We start from the raw sequence: 15,798 nt of genomic DNA, 5'->3' as shown, positions 1-15,798 counted from the left end.
CCCAAGGTCATTGTGGGGTGAAGAAGGTGGAAGGTCTGGCTTCTGTAATTGTTTCCCTGCTGAACATGGGCGTTGGCAGATAGATCCATACTCCCAGCCTGTCTCTCTCTTTCCCTAGTGGGGCAGGGTTCTGGGGAATCAGAGCTCCAGGACACATTGGTGGGGGTGTCTGTCCAGGGAAGTCTGGTTGGCATCCTGCTAGCCTCTGGAACCTGGTGGCTGAAACGGATCCTATTTTCTTCCTGAATCTATCGAGACTGTGTTAAAGCAGAGAACTCAAATCAGTGTCCGATTTACTTCTAAAACATACCACCAGGAGTATGTACAGTTGGGAAATTTTCATAAATTCTTGTCTGGCTCATTCTATCATCATTTATTGTTTATTTATCTAGAGCATATTTAAAGCCTTTCTACTCTCTAATCATTCCTCATTCAACCCCATTCTGAATTTATTCTATGCAGTGAACATTAATACTAGATAATGAAAAAAAAATTTTTAGAAGGTGGGGAACACAGAATTTTTTGGTTCAGGGCTGTGGTATTAAATGATATGCTGCAGTCTTACAATCTTGTAACCCATGACTAGTCACAAAAATTATAGGAAAATGCGTTTAAAATGCAATATCTTTACATAGCGTATAACCCAAGGTAGCATACTATGCCAGGGAAAACACACTTTAGAGCAACTAAAGCTAGTTTTGGGTACTGAACTCTAATTAAAATCATATTACTAATAGATTTGGTTGCCTTGGGTTGAGTCACTTTCGATAGAATGTTCCTTCTGAAAGTCTGATAGTCTTGGTTTAGAGAAAGCTGCTGTTACCAGTGATTGGTGGTTGTCAGCTCTTGGTACTTTCTATATGTCTCAGTGCAGTAGATGCAGTATCCACCCTGCCTCCATACCACTTTGCGGAGTCACCTGGTTTAAGAAAAGCACAGATCACAATGAGAGGCAGTTCTGGTCCATTCTGAAGTAAAGATTGCACAGAATAGATAATTTCACTGTAAGTAGAAGGATGCTGAAAAAAAATGGTTGAAGAGTGGATAAAGGGGCTGGGTGGTGGTGCACCTGGTTGAGCACACATGTTACAGTGCAAAAGGACCCAGGTACAAGCCCCCAGTCTCCACCTGCAGGGGGAAAGCTTCACAAGTGGTGAAGCAGGGCTGCAGATGTCTGTCTGTCTCCCTGTCCCCCCTTCCTCTCAATTTCTGGCTGTCTCTATCCAAAAAATAAATAAAGATAAAAAGAAGAGTGGATAAAGAGGATATGAATATATATGTATGTGTATATACATACGTTCAGTGGAGTATTTTTCAGTTGTAGGAAAAAAAGAGCTCTCTTTTTTTTAAATTGTTGTTGTAGTTATTATTGTTGTTGTTATTGATGTCGTTGTTGTTAAATAGGATAGAGAGAAATGGAGAGAGGAGGGGAAGAGAAAGACAGACACCTGCAGACCTGCTTCAGTGCCTGTGAAGCGACTCCCCTGCAGGTGGGGAGCCAGGGGCTCAAACCAGAATCCTTAAACAGGTCCTTGCACTTTGTGCCACCTGAGCTTAACCCACTGTGCTACCACCTGACTCCCCTTCTCTTTTGTTCTAATATGAATAAAACTAGAGGGGGTTGTGCTGAGTGGACTAAGCTGGAAGGACAAATAGCAGATGATCTTACTCAGACAGAGGGCTTAAGAAATAAAACGACGGGAAGATAGGGTGAAACATTCATCAGTTTTTGGTCTATATTAGCAGGTTGGAAAATACTAATGGGAGATGGGTAGAGGGGGGAAAGGGGATACTGTACCCCACAGTCATGAGAGGTAACAGTTTGGTGGCAGATGAGGTGTGCCAACACATATTGGGTGTGCTAAGAAATTATACCCCTGAGGGCTAGCAAAGTAGTTCACTTGGATAGTGTGCTTGCTTATGAGGGTGAGTCATGAGTATGACCCAGGTTTGAGTCTGACCCCCACTACCCTGAAGAAAGAGGCTCCAGTCTTGTGGCATCTTTTTCTCTGTCACTCTGTCTCTCTGTGTTTCTGTCTTTATTTCTATTCACTGATTTACTGATTTTACCAGAGTAATGCTTGACTCTGGTTTATAGAGTTATGGTGGTGCTGGAGATTGAATGTGGGACCTTGGAGCCTCAGGCATGAGAGTCTCTTTGCATAACCATTATGCTGTCTATCCCTGCTCTGTTTCCGTCATCTGAATAATCAGCCTAGAATGCTGATGCTCCACTGACAACAAAACAATAAGAAATTGTACCCCTGAAGCAACAATTGTCTTATAAAATTTCCCTAATAAAAATTAATTATAAAAGTAAGAGAGTTGATTGTAAATACAAGGCAGCAAAAATCAGGACAGGATGGCATCAATTTCTACAAGTAATTCTGTGTGGTATTATATGGTATATTTCAAACTCAAGTAACTATTTGTTGTTAAAGGACTCTAACAGAAAATAATAGTGGGACCCTGGTGGTAACACACTTGGTTGAATACACTGGGTACCATGCACAAGGACCCAGGTTCAAGCCTTAAGTCCCCACATGCAAGGGGAAGCTTCACAAGCATTGAAGCAGGACAGCATCTCTCTCTCTCCCTTTCTCTCTTTCCCTCTCTATCTGCCCCTCCCCCCTCAATTTATTTCAGTTCTATGAAATAAAAGAAAAAGAAAAAAGAAAAAAAACTAGCTCACAGGAGCAGTGGATTTGTTGTACAGGTACCAAGCCCCAACAATAACCCTGGTGGTAATAAAAATAAATAAATAAATATATATATATATATATATATATATATATGCTATCACTGATATGTATGTGAATCTGTTTACCAAGGGAATCACTGCCTAAATAAGAAATTCCCACACCAATGGTTGTCTATTCAGTTCACCCATAGAACTCACTAACTTGTTTATAAAACACATTTCTGGGAATGACCATAGGATTAACTAACTCAAAATTGGGCACCTCCGATGCAGTGGTTTTCCATTGTTAGGATTTTCTGGTCTTCTCCATCCGTAACCATTAAGGTGAACTGGGGACATAGCTTTTCACAACTCTCTTCTTTACCTGTGATGTCTATGTTTCCTAAATACACTATTCTGTACTGGCAAAGTAGGGATAATGAAATAGTGTCTTTTTCAGGGCCTTTCAGCAAAGTGAGATTTTGAAATAAAGCCTGTCCCAGAAAAGCTGGTATGAGTAATGGTAGTGCTCTGGCCTATGTAGCATCTTTTCCATTAGAAAAGAAATGATATTATGAGATCATGAAAATCTGAAATGGCAAACGATTAATCTCAGTAATGTTAAATTTAAAGCAGGAGTTAAAAATAGCCTAATGGAATATTTATCTTTTTTGTATTTAATCATCCTAAAACTTTCAGACTATAAGAAGGCAATAGCAGACTTAAACAAAGGAACTGGCAATGTGAGCCAAGGATTTGGAAAAGGACAGATATAGTTCAGAAATCCACTTCTACTATTTACTTGTGGCCTCAAACAAATCATATAACTTCTCAGTGTTTTATACCTTCTGTAATTTCAATATATCACTTTCCTCTTCTCAAGTCTCTTCTATGCTAGGCTTCATTTTTCCTTTACAAACAAAATTAGTGGGTTCAGGGTGAATATTTTTTGTCCTAATGTCAAGAGTGAACACAGAATACAAAGGCCTTCCTACTCTCAAGCCCAAGGTGTTTTTATCAGTGCATTTCCAAGTTTCCTCTGACTGTATCTCTAGAAGTTGGCCTGGGCCAGAGAAATAGCTCACTTGGATAGTGAACTGCTTTGCCAATTGCAAAACGCAGGTGCAAGCCCAAACTTGACTGGATGGCAGAAAGCTTCGGTTCTGTGGTCTATTTTACACTTTCTTGAGTTCTCAAGCTCTCTACTTTCTCTGTCTCTAACTAAAAGAAGTTGTCAGCCTGGAATAGTGAAACCCAGTGATCACTGAAAAATAAATAAATAAATAAATAGTTTAAGACAATGCCTTTATCTAAGGAATCCATGAGCTGGCCAACCACAAGAGTATACACAATTTCTTCAAATGATCATATTTTTTTTAATTCTTTTATTATCTTTACTTTTTTACTGGATAGAGACAGTCAGAAATGGAGATGGAAGGAGGAGATAGAAAAGAAGAAAGACAGAGAGACACCTGCAGATCTGCTTCACCATTTGCAAAGCTTTCCCCCCTGCAGTTGGGAACCAGGGGTTCGAACCTGGGTCCCTTTGCATTGTAACATGTGAGCTCAACCAGGTGCACCATAACTCAGCCCCCTCAAACGGTCATGTTTTAAACCTAAAAGCTGTATGCATTCTTATCCCACAATAGAGAAAAGATTCAGCCTATCGCCACCATGTAATGTTGGTGCACTAAGGCAGTGGATCACAGTGTATTTCTGTCTTGTCAAACTCTTGGTACAAGGCAGTATCTCAACTATTTGAGGCGCAAGGCAAATCTGCCTCCAATTTGAAAAAATGTAATGATCATTTCTTGCTTTAAAGCACCTGCCTCAGTTATTGATCCAGGTTAGAGCTTAACCCCTTTATTCCCAACACTAACAATTGCTTGACAGAAGTTTTAAATAAGGATGAGGGTAGATACCATAATGGTTATGCAAAGAGACTGTCATGCCTAAGGCTCCAAAGTCCCAAGTTCAGCCCCCTGCACCAGCATAAACCAAAGCTGAGCAGTGCTCTGATGAAAAAATTGAAAAAGAAAGGTTTTTTAATATTTATTTATTTATTCCCTTTTGTTGCCCTTGTTGTTTTATTGTTGTAGTTATTATTGTTGTTATTGTATAGGACAGAGAGAAATGGAGAGAGGAGGGGAAGACAGAGAGGGGGAGAGAAAGATAGACACCTGCAGACCTGCTTCACTGCTTGTGAAGCAAGGGCTTGATCCTTACACCAGTCCTTGCGCTGTGCTTTACCTACTGCACTACTACCCGACTACCCCCCCAAAAAAAGTGTTAAAGTTTGATCCTTTTAAAATTAACTGTAGGGGGTCAGGCGGTGGCGCAGTGGGTTAAGCGCATGTGGCGTAAGGATCCCGGTTCATGCCCCCGGCTCCCCACCTGCAGGAGGGTCGCTTCACAGGCAGTGAAGCAGGTCGGCAGGTGTCTATCTTTCTCTCCCCCTCTCTGTCTTCCCCTCCTCTCTCCATTTCTCTCTGTCCTATCCAACAACAAACGATATCAATGATGGCAATAACGATAGCCACAGCGAGGCTACAACAACAAGGGCAACAAAAAGGGGTAAAAATGGCCTCCAGGAGCAGTGGATTCATGGTGCAGGCACCGAGCCCAGCAATAACCCTGGAGGAAAGAAAAAAAAATTAACTGAAAATAAGAAATGATCCACATGAGTTAATTTACTCACTGATGCAGCAATTGTTTAGTTAGGACTTGATTATGCTGAATACTGGCCTTGAAACAGGACACAGAAGTGGAAGCAGGTCACATCTATGGGAATCATGATCTTGTGAGGTAGAGAGAAAGCAAACAGAAAAATAAACACATGAGGTAATCGGTGCTACTAAGAAACTCAAGTAAATCATGTGAAGTATATACATTGCGGCCCTTCTACCTGCTTTAGGTATTATTATGAGAGTTATTTAGTCTCATAATCCAGGTAACTAGCATCAGCTTCTATAATGAGTCCCTGAGGGGCAAATAGAGATTCATGTTGTACTAGATATAGTGGGGGGAGCTGTAAGCAATTGGATTAGAGATTACTCAAGTCAGTGTCTCATTTTTATGTTCAAGAACTCTTCCTACTGACACCAGTCATATAAAGTCTGTGTTTTCTTATATTTTTTAATTTTTTATTTATAAAAAGGAAATATTGACTACACCATAGAATAAGAGGGGTACAACTCCACACAATTCCCACCACCAGAACTTTGTACCCCATCCCTTCCTCTGATAGCTTTCCTATTCTTTAACCCTCTGGGAGCATGGACCCAGGGTCATTGTGGGATGCAGAAGGTGGAAGGTCTGGCTTCTGTAATTGCTTCCCCACTGAACATGGACGTTGACAGATGGATCCATACTCCCAGCCTCTCTCTCTTTCCCTAGTGGGGAAGGGCCCTATCGCTTCAACTGTAAATAATTCTGTTGCCAGTAACGGTGAAAAGCTATGGCAATTTTCCTCTATCAACGTAAGGAAAGAATTGAAATGTTGTGATTTCTTTCTTTAATTGTTTTAGATTTACTTTTTTATTTGATAAAGGCAGAGAGATATTGAGAGGGAAGTGGGAGATAGAGAAAGAGGGTGCAATAAAGACACCTGCAGCACTGCTCCACTGCTTGTGAAGCTCCCCTCCTCAAGGTGGAGACCAGGGACTGGACCCCATGTCTTTACACATGGTAATGTCTGTGCTCAGCCAGGTATGCCACTGCCTGGCCCATCTCGATTTCCTAAATATCAGAGTGGTCTGGAATGGGCCTAATGGAGTCAGATACTGTGTTGCCTGGTAGCCTAGATAGATTAATTCCTGACTAAAGTACTATCTATGGAGCTCTCACAGTGGAGTCACTGAGGATGAAATAAAGGAATTATTAGGGTGTTAAAAGACAATCTAAATGTGCATGACATTTACCAACCCCTGTGACTCTGGTTGAGAAGGTCTTCTTTGCCCACTCCTCCCACCCATTTATTATTTGGTCTCTCTATATATCATCTGTAACATGGCAAAGTGATTGAATTTATTTACCAACTATGTGAGCTATTTGTGTGTGTTTAACTGAGGAAAATTAATTTTCATGGCCTTCTTTTTTAACCACAGTGTAAAATCACCCATTTGTACAGCATAACTCCATTTTTAATGAAACAGCCTAATAGTCTACCAGGTGTTTGGATTTAGCAGGGGATTATTTCTTGGATAACTCAATAAAATGTATTAGAAATGCTGAGTTTAACAGCTCCATCTCTGCATTGCTTGTATTTACTGCACAATAGTTAAACCTCAGCAAACATTCGTCTGATGGTCTGATTAATATGCAAAGCTCTCTTATTATACCAAAAGTAAATCTTTCGGACTGATTTAAAGCATAACTCTAAAAGATGTGGCAGTCCCCTATAAGTAACTGCCAAATTAAATCAAATTTTCATGCTTAGAACTAGGGGAAAGTTAAAATCAAGTGGCAAGGCTAAAAACAGACCCTGTCAGACATTTTGGTGATAAATGGCTTTTTCTCTGGTCCATATATAATGGACCAAATAATGAGATTCTTAGTGACACATCAAAGCTTGAGCTGAGGTTTTAATTACTTTTAGTGAGTAGTTAAATGAATATAAATACTGAGCACTGCTCTGGACTCTACATTTCTCTCTCTCTCTCTCTTTGTCTCTGTCTCTCCCTCTCACTCTCCCTCAAAAACAAATGAAAAATAAATCTAAGGCCAACAAGGATGACTTCCCTTGGAAGGTACCTGCTCTGCCATGTGTACAGCCCAGGTTCCAGTCTTACCCCCTCTGAACTGGGGGAAGCTCCAGCACTGTGGCGTCTTTCCCTCTCTGTCTCTTCCTCTCCTTTTCTTGCTAAATAAAAACAGTTGACCTAGTGTGAAACTGGTGAAGACACACACACACACAAAGAACATCTAAGTTTATGTCATAGTCATTTACATTGTGTTTGTGTCTTAAGTAGATGCAGTTTTAAAATGATGAAATGAAGCATATATAAGTGTTACTTTACTTCAAAGGTAACTTTAAAAAAAAAAAAGTTTGTGTGGCGTGAAGCGCAAGGACCGGTATAAGGAACCCGGTTCGAGCCCCCGGCTCCCCACCTGCAGGGGAGTCTCTTCACAGGCGGTGAAGCAGGTCTGCAGGTGTCTATCTTTCTCTCCCCCTCTCTGTCTCCCCTCCTCTTTCCATATCTCTCTGTCCTATCCAACAATGGTGACATTAATAACAACAACAATAATAATAACTACTACAACAACAAAAATAAGAGCAATAAAAGGGAAAATAAGTAAATATTAAAAAATTAAAAAGTTTAATACTTTTCAATATAGTCTTTAACACATAGGCACAGCCTTTCATCTCTCCTCAATTGGCGTCAAAGAAGCACACTTGGTCTCCAGTGTCTCTTCCTTCCCAATGTCTCTTCCCCACTTCCCCAGAGTCCATGGCTCTGTTGCTATATGCTACATTCAATCCAGGCTTCACTTTCTTATGTTTTCCCTGACTGTCCTTAATTCTTAAGTCCCCCCCACCATAAGTAAGGTCATTTGGTACTGGTATTCATTTTAAACAACTGTGCAATATTCCATTGTACCACAACGTTCTTAGTCATTCATGTTTTGTTGGGCATCTGAATTGTTTCCAAGTTTGGGCTATTACAAGCAGTAGTACTATGAACACTGGTGTGTATAAGTGTCTGAGGACAGGAAAACAAAGGCAAAAAGGGAACAATGGGACTACATAAAACTGAAAAGTTTTTGTGCTGTAAAGGGAATCATTACCATTACAAAGAGACTCCTCTGACACATATACAGTAGGAGGAATATTTTGTCTCATACATCAGAGGACTGATAACCAAAATACAAAGGAAGAGAGAAAGAGAGAAAGAAAGAAAGGAAAAGAAAACTCACCAAACTCAACAATATAAACAGCCTCAACCTCATTGAGAAGATGGAGGAGGTTAGATATGGAAAGAATATTCTCTAATGAAGAGATCCAAAGGACCAGTAGACATAAGAAAAAAATGGCCAAAACCACTGATGATTGGAAAAATACAAATAAAAACAATGAGACACCACTTTACATTTGTGAGAATGTCTTACATTAGAAAAGACAGGCAAAGTGCAAAGACTGGTGTTAAGGATCTGGGTTCGAGCCCCTGGCTCCCCACCTGCTGGGGAGCCGCTTCACAGGTGGTGAAGCAGGTCTGCAGGTGTCTGTCTTTCTTTCCCCCCTCTGTCTTCCCCTCCTCTCTCTATTTCTGTCTGTCCTATCTACCAACAAAGACATCAATAACAACAACAATAATTGAAAAAAGAAAGAAAGAAAAGACAGGAACTTCAACTGTTGGAAAGACTGTTGGGGGGAAGGGTCTCTCCTGTATTGCTGGTCCAATTGGTTCAGTCCCTGTGGACAACAGTCAGGAGATTCTTCTTAACTTTTTTAAAACTAGATCTACCATATGACCCAGCAATCCTTCTCTCAGGATTTATCCAGGGAAGACAAAAATACCTATCCAAAAAGGTGACTTTAAATTGAGGTTCCTGCATAAAAAACATTATACTGCCAGTATTATGGTATAAGTAGTAAAAAAATTTTTTAAGTTATGGTCTGAGGTTATTTTGCAAGCTGTATATATATTTAGCATTTACTATTAATGTCAACTTATATTTCCTGATATGATTAAATGAGTACATTTGTTGTTAATATTCGGAGGCTCCAGCTGGCCGGGCTAGCTTCACAGGCGGGTAACAGACTCGAAGACACACGGCTGGGCAGGGAAGCTGTATTTCTTTATTCAAGAACAATGATTCATAAACTAAACCAAACTAATCACCAAACAGAACTCTGCTGCCTCCTTCCCCTGCGGCAGCGCCAAGAACTCTCCAACTCTGGAACTTTGGAACTCTCTCGGGGTTCCTTGGGGCAGGGACAAGCGGGCGCCGAGAAACTAGCAGGAACCTAGCAGGACTAATCCAATTTTCCTGGCAGGGGGAGGGCTTACAACAATTCCCCCTTTTCTTTTTAACTAAATGACCACAGTATCAGGAGTGTGGGGTGAACAGAAACCTATATCGTACAGGCATTTTCAAAAAAGAAACTGGCACAAACATGGAGAAACATGTAAGCAAGTAACAAGAACCAGTGTGCTGCCAAGGGAAGGCCTGAGGGGGCCATTTTTTGCCTCTGTGGGCAAAACTTTATCAGCTTAAAAAAAACATTGTTTGCCTCTGGGGAGTGTACTTGCCTCGACAACAACAAATGGCGCCCACGTGGACCTGACCTGCGCATCTCTCAGATAAGTGAAGACAATTTGGCTACCTATGTACTATGGCCTTCTCTTCTGCTTGTGAAGAGATCTCCAAAGGCCTCTGCCCTTTCTTCACGAGACTGTTTTGCTGTTTCTGGAACATTTATCTCTGGACCACTCTGTGGTTTCCACTCACTCGGGCGCACTCAGAACAGCCAGAGGAGTCGGGAGGAGCCAGCGGCCAGGGGGCGAGGCGCGGAGCTGCCGTTTCCACCTGGTGGAGCAGCCAGCCAGCCAGCCAGCTGCGCCCAGACTATCCCATGCATCGCGCCCACAGCCCCGCAGCCCCACAGCCCGCAGGAGGCCAACGCCAGCACACAGGAGCCCGACGCCAGCATGCAGGAGCCCGATGCCACCACACAGGAGCCCAATGCCAACATGCAGGCCAGCCCACAGGAGCCGGCTCTCCACTGCGTGGTGCAGGGTACTGGGCACGTGATCCCTCCACGCTGCTCGGCCACTGCAAGCAGGACAGCAGACATGGCAGGGCCATGGGGCAGGGCCGTGGTGGCCTATAATGGCCACCACCCCTGGGCACCTCGGCCCCGCGCCTTCTACAAGGCTGGCCCGCCCACCCTCGGGCTATGAATTCTATACAGATCCCGGACCTCCCGGACCCCCCGGGTTCCCTGCCAAAACTGGGCACCCTGGCCGAGATCCTCAGCTCCGGTCTGAAGGCAGACAAGCTGGAGTACGCAGAGATTTGTGCAGAGATCGAAACCTGTAATTCTAGAAGTGGAGCTGCGCGGGAGGCCACCTCCAGATGGTGGTCCCCCCCAACAACTAAGACAGTACAGATCTAAATTTGTGTTTAAAATGACATGTCTTCGTAATAAAGGTTTCTCTCCTTGTGTATTAATGACCATGTTTATGTGTGTGTTTAAAGTTTGGTAAACAGTAACTTTAAAGCTAAATTCTTACTAGGCAAAGTTAAATGAAAAAGGTTTTCAACATAATTCTCATAAAGATAAAATTAACTTACATTTAAAGTCTGAGGCAACAACATCTGGCGCCCAACGTGGGATAGGAGGAGATGTTGCTGAGGAATTATTCTGATGCAGTCTCCGCCCCCAGGTTTTACTATGCCCCACGAAATCCTAGCAGTACCCCCTTCAACCAATCCTGGCCCCACACGTCACCCCTGGTTGTCGCCCAATAAAAAGTCCCCTCACCCCCCCTTTCTGGGCTCTCAGCTCCCCCTCTCTCAGATCTCGCCCCTTCTCTCTCTCCGTGGTCAGATAGTGGGGATGGCCATTGCAGGCTGGCTCCACATGGTCTGAACCAACCCCCCCCCCCATCCTATAATAAAGATTTGTGTACCCCTTTGCTCTGGACGTCCACTCTCTTCGCGGTGCAGCCCGACACCAGACCGCTACAACAACATACATTTTATCATAATAGTTATAGTGATTTCATCAAACCACTATATATTTCAACAGCATATTTTTCAGAAATTTAAATCATTTATATCCTGTTATACTGGAAAACTAAAATAGTTAAAAAGCAGGAGAAAAATCTCAAAATATTTTCGAGATAGTATGCATTAGCTTACCATAATGACTCTCAATTGAATTCCATTATCAAAATGGAATATGGAAAGAGAACTTGAGTAAACACTTGGTGAAAATTCAATGTGGTTTAAAGAAAAATGAGATACTTTTATATTAACAAGTAAAGAAATAAAATAATAAAATAAGTAAAATAAAGTAATAAAATAACTTGGAATGAAAGAAACTCTCACCAAGAAGGGTATTTTTCTTGTTAGTTTAAATTTATTTTTGTTTCTTCTAAGCAAATACAGACTTTGTATACAAAATAAAACATTAAGGGAACATCATTTTATACTTGAGATAAAGAAAGGTCTGCTCCTGATTCATTAAAATGTCTGCGAAGGTCATTTTTCCTATTCTGAATTTCTGAAGGCAAAACACAGTACACAGAGCAGACCATTTGGTGGTTCTTGTGATGTAGGAACACACACACGAACGGATGCTTATTCTGATAAGAGTTGCTAAGACCTCCACTCTTACTTGGGGAGAGCCATCTGATCTTGAACCCCAGCCTCTAGTGAGAAAAGTGATTGATCATACTACACTTGTTGAGAATATGTATTACTGAACTTAAAATGGATTAGAAATTTAGGTTTCTGATACTTTTTATCTGTTATAAAACAACACAAAACAAAGAGGTGCTGGGGAGGTGGCCTGGTAATAAAGCATCGGCCTTGCTTGTATGAAACTATCAGTTTGATCCCCAACACCACACAGAGCAGCAAGGAGAACCCACAAATGGTGGAATCTACCTTCATCCTTTCTCTCAGAAGTAATAATAATAATAACAGCATTGTTTGGGGGAGGCAAGTCAGCAGTAATGCACATGTATGAGACCCTAGGATTGATCTCTAACACCACGTACCAGTAATAAAATAAGTTGGAACGAAAGAAACTCTCACCAAAGGCTTTTTGATGATACCTTGAATAAGAAAAGTTGATTCGAGTTCTTAAGACTTTTTCTTTTTCTTTTCTTTTTTGTTTTTGTTTTGATTTTTAAACCAGGGCAGTGCTCAGCTCTAGTTTATGGCGCATTGAACTTGGGACTTTGGAGCTTCAGGCTTCAGAGTCTCTTTGTATAACCATTATGCTATCTGCCCTCCAACCAAGACTTACTTTCTTTATAGATTGGTGACCCTTAACTTTTTCCAGATAATCCTCTAATTGCTTAATGGAACACCAGAGCTAGGACCTTTCTGAAACATTTTATGTAGTGATCAAGACCACAAAAATTAAAATCAAAGAAAAATTAACATGAATCCTAGCTCTACTGTTGTTATCCAGCTGTGTGACCTCTTCTGTTACTTCATTTTTTCCAGGCCTTAATTTTCACGTGTACAATGAAGATGGTAGTATCTATCTCATGGTTTGTTCTGCAGATTAAGTAATGTAAGACATGCATTATCATGTCTAAAAGAGATTTAACAGCTGATGTGATTGATTACATTATAATTTTGTCAAAATTTCCTATACATAAATGTTTGAAGCTTTCCCTATGGAAAATAAAACAACGTCTAAGAATAAGAAATCATTCTAATTTTCCTTGTATAAACTAGCTTTTCTATACTTTAAGTGCATATGTAATAGCATTAAAAATCTTTTATTTGACAATTTACTCTCTTTGCATTTATTCAAAATTGCTATAGTTTAGTTATAATGCAAATTTTAAAGCTTTAAGTTTAAAAATATTTTAAGGAAATCTGTCTTTGTGCTAGTCAAAAAGCAGTTAAAAAGTCTTACTGTTAAATCTCCAAGTCATTTATCTAAGCCCTTCAGGTTAATTGGAAAAAAAAAAATCTGACTTACTTTTTTCATGTAACAGTCATGTATAATAGATAATAACTATATGGAGAAGCTTTTAAGGCTCTTTTATTGTGAGACCTATCTAATTAAGACTGGAAATGAGGACATAGAGAGTCGCAAAAGGAGAGAAATTTCATTGAGATTGTTACAGCGCAGTCTTCTAATGGGGAAAAAAAAACATATAGATTATTTGGAAATTTAGCAAATATCACCACTTTCAATTTAAAGGATTGATATTTGTTTTCAATTTATATCCTTTGTAAAATAACATACAGTGTTATTATAGTCTTGGATTTTTCTTTTAGAATCCATATCCCTCTTGTTTATTTATTTATTCAAAGCAAATTACATAGTTTTTCTAGATGGGAGTTTGATTTTATTCTAACATTAACTGACCACTCATTGATATATAGCTTTCACTGATGTTCTGAATAAGAAGTATATGCATATGGTGTAACACTTGAAAGGACAAGGAACACAGAATGAGAAGGGAATTTCATTTATACCCATCAGTCATTACTTCCTTACCATAACCTGATATTTCTGAAATCATACTGTTGTTAGTGTCCTCATTAGGTAGAATAAAACAAATAAGAAAGTCAGTATGTTTTAGTTAAGAAAATGCTGTTGTACAAAACTCTGCTTGTCTCAGGAATACATCTTACATTTCCTCCAAAGTATGTGTTAGCACGTCTTGCCTAGAACAAAAATACCATCTGCCTCCACCAAGAGACATAGAGGATATATTTTATTTATATTCAATTTGGTTTTGCTTCTTGTATTCTTTGTATTCTTTTTTTTTTTCTCCTTATATGTTTCCACTTCTTCCTCTGGGACATACTTAAGTACTCTCTTACAGTTATTATATTAGTGGCAAACTCTCAGTCATGGTCTGCATTTTGGATAGAGATAGAGAAATTGAAAGGGAGGGGATGGAGAGATAAAGAGAGGTACTTGTAGCACTGCTTCATAACTTGTGAAGCTTCCCTCCTGCAGGTGGGGACTGGGGTCTTGAACCTGGGTCCTTGTGCACTATAATGTATGTGCTCAACCAAATGCACCACCACCTGGTCCCCAAGAGCATTCTTGGGTTAGTTAGGCATGGAATTCTCCACGCCTTTCTCTATGCAAGAGTCTAGTCCATTGTTTTCCAAACCTTTGCAGTTTCTGTTTAAAAATCTGCTGTTCAGTGTAATTGCTTTGAAAATACAACTTGCTTTCATTGGTTCTAACCATCTTTTTTTATTTGGGATTTTAGTTTTAGTCCATTATATCTGTGCATGACTTTATTTTAATTTAGTTTGTTTGTAACTTGCTGGGCGAGCGTCGAGGGAGGGAGAGATGATCTAGGAACCAAGCTCGTGGTGGTAGCAATACAAATCTTTATTCATGCAGGAGCCCCCGAGTTGGGCATGTGTGTAGCGGGTTAAGCCACGTAGAGCCAACCATAATGGCTGGCTTCTGCCTCCCCGCCTCCCCGCCTCCTGGTCTGCTTGCCTGACCTCCTCTAGGTCTGGATGCAGAAGAGAGAGAGAAACCAGAAATGGAAGTGTCTTTTATAATACCATAAGTGGGAGGGGCTGGAAATGGTAGGGGCTTCCCTAGCAACCGTTGCCAGGGATTCCGTTGGCAGGAATTAGCAACACCCTGTGGGGACTTAGGAAGTAGACCTTTAATTATTTATAAGACAAAGCAGAAGATTGGTATGTAGATAATAATACTAGCACAATAATAGGGTGGTTTGTGGGCCCTGCCAAGCTTGACTACATCTGCACAATTTCCCAACAGTAACTCTTAGCTTCTTTAATCTGAGAAGTCATCTCTTTTATAAATTTTAGAAAACACTCAACTTGTGTCCCCTTAAATATTGCTTACCTTCACATTCTCCTTATTCCTTTCACTTCTCTTCTTCTTTCTTTCTTTCTTTCTTTCTTTCTTTCTTTCTTTCTTTCTTTCTTTCTTCCTTTCTTTCTTTCTTTCTTTTCTTTCCTTCTTTCCTCCTTTCTTTCTCTCTTTCCTTCTTTCTTTCTTTCTCTTTCTTTCCTTCTTTCTCTATCTCATGTATCTACCAATTGCTGCCAGCAGGCATATTGCTGGGGTTCAGTGCACTCATCACTCCTCCATTCCTAGTGGCCATTTTGTTCTTTCTTTCTACATGGTGAGCCCCCATGCAGCACCTCATTCTCTTTATTCTTATGGACTAACCATTTCATAGATCTTTGGTTTACCCTTTCTACCTTTCATCAGTTTTTGTCTGTATTTATCTCTCAGTACTGTCCCATTTCTAATTTTTGAACTTCTATTGATTAATTTACTATGACTAAGAAAAAAAAGGAGAGTGGAAACAAGAGGGACACCTGCAGCTCTGTTTCACTGCTTGTAAATTTTCCCTCCTGCAGGTGGGGACTAGGGATTTGAACCTGGATCCTTGCACCTTGTGATGTGTGAG

General features: G+C 40.5%; 1 protein-coding gene across 3 annotated transcripts in view; it reads left to right on the top strand.

Moving 5' to 3' along the window:
* Window positions 1-15,798, top strand: part of NELL2 (neural EGFL like 2) — a 465,627-nt gene that overhangs the window by 357,023 nt on the left and 92,806 nt on the right. The gene's annotated exons all lie outside the window — the stretch shown is intronic.

The sequence above is a fragment of the Erinaceus europaeus genome, chromosome 5 (genome assembly GCF_950295315.1).
Source record: "Erinaceus europaeus chromosome 5, mEriEur2.1, whole genome shotgun sequence".
NCBI lineage: Eukaryota > Metazoa > Chordata > Mammalia > Eulipotyphla > Erinaceidae > Erinaceus > Erinaceus europaeus.
Note: the sequence above shows the minus strand (reverse complement) of the source record. Positions and strands in the feature narration are given on the sequence as shown.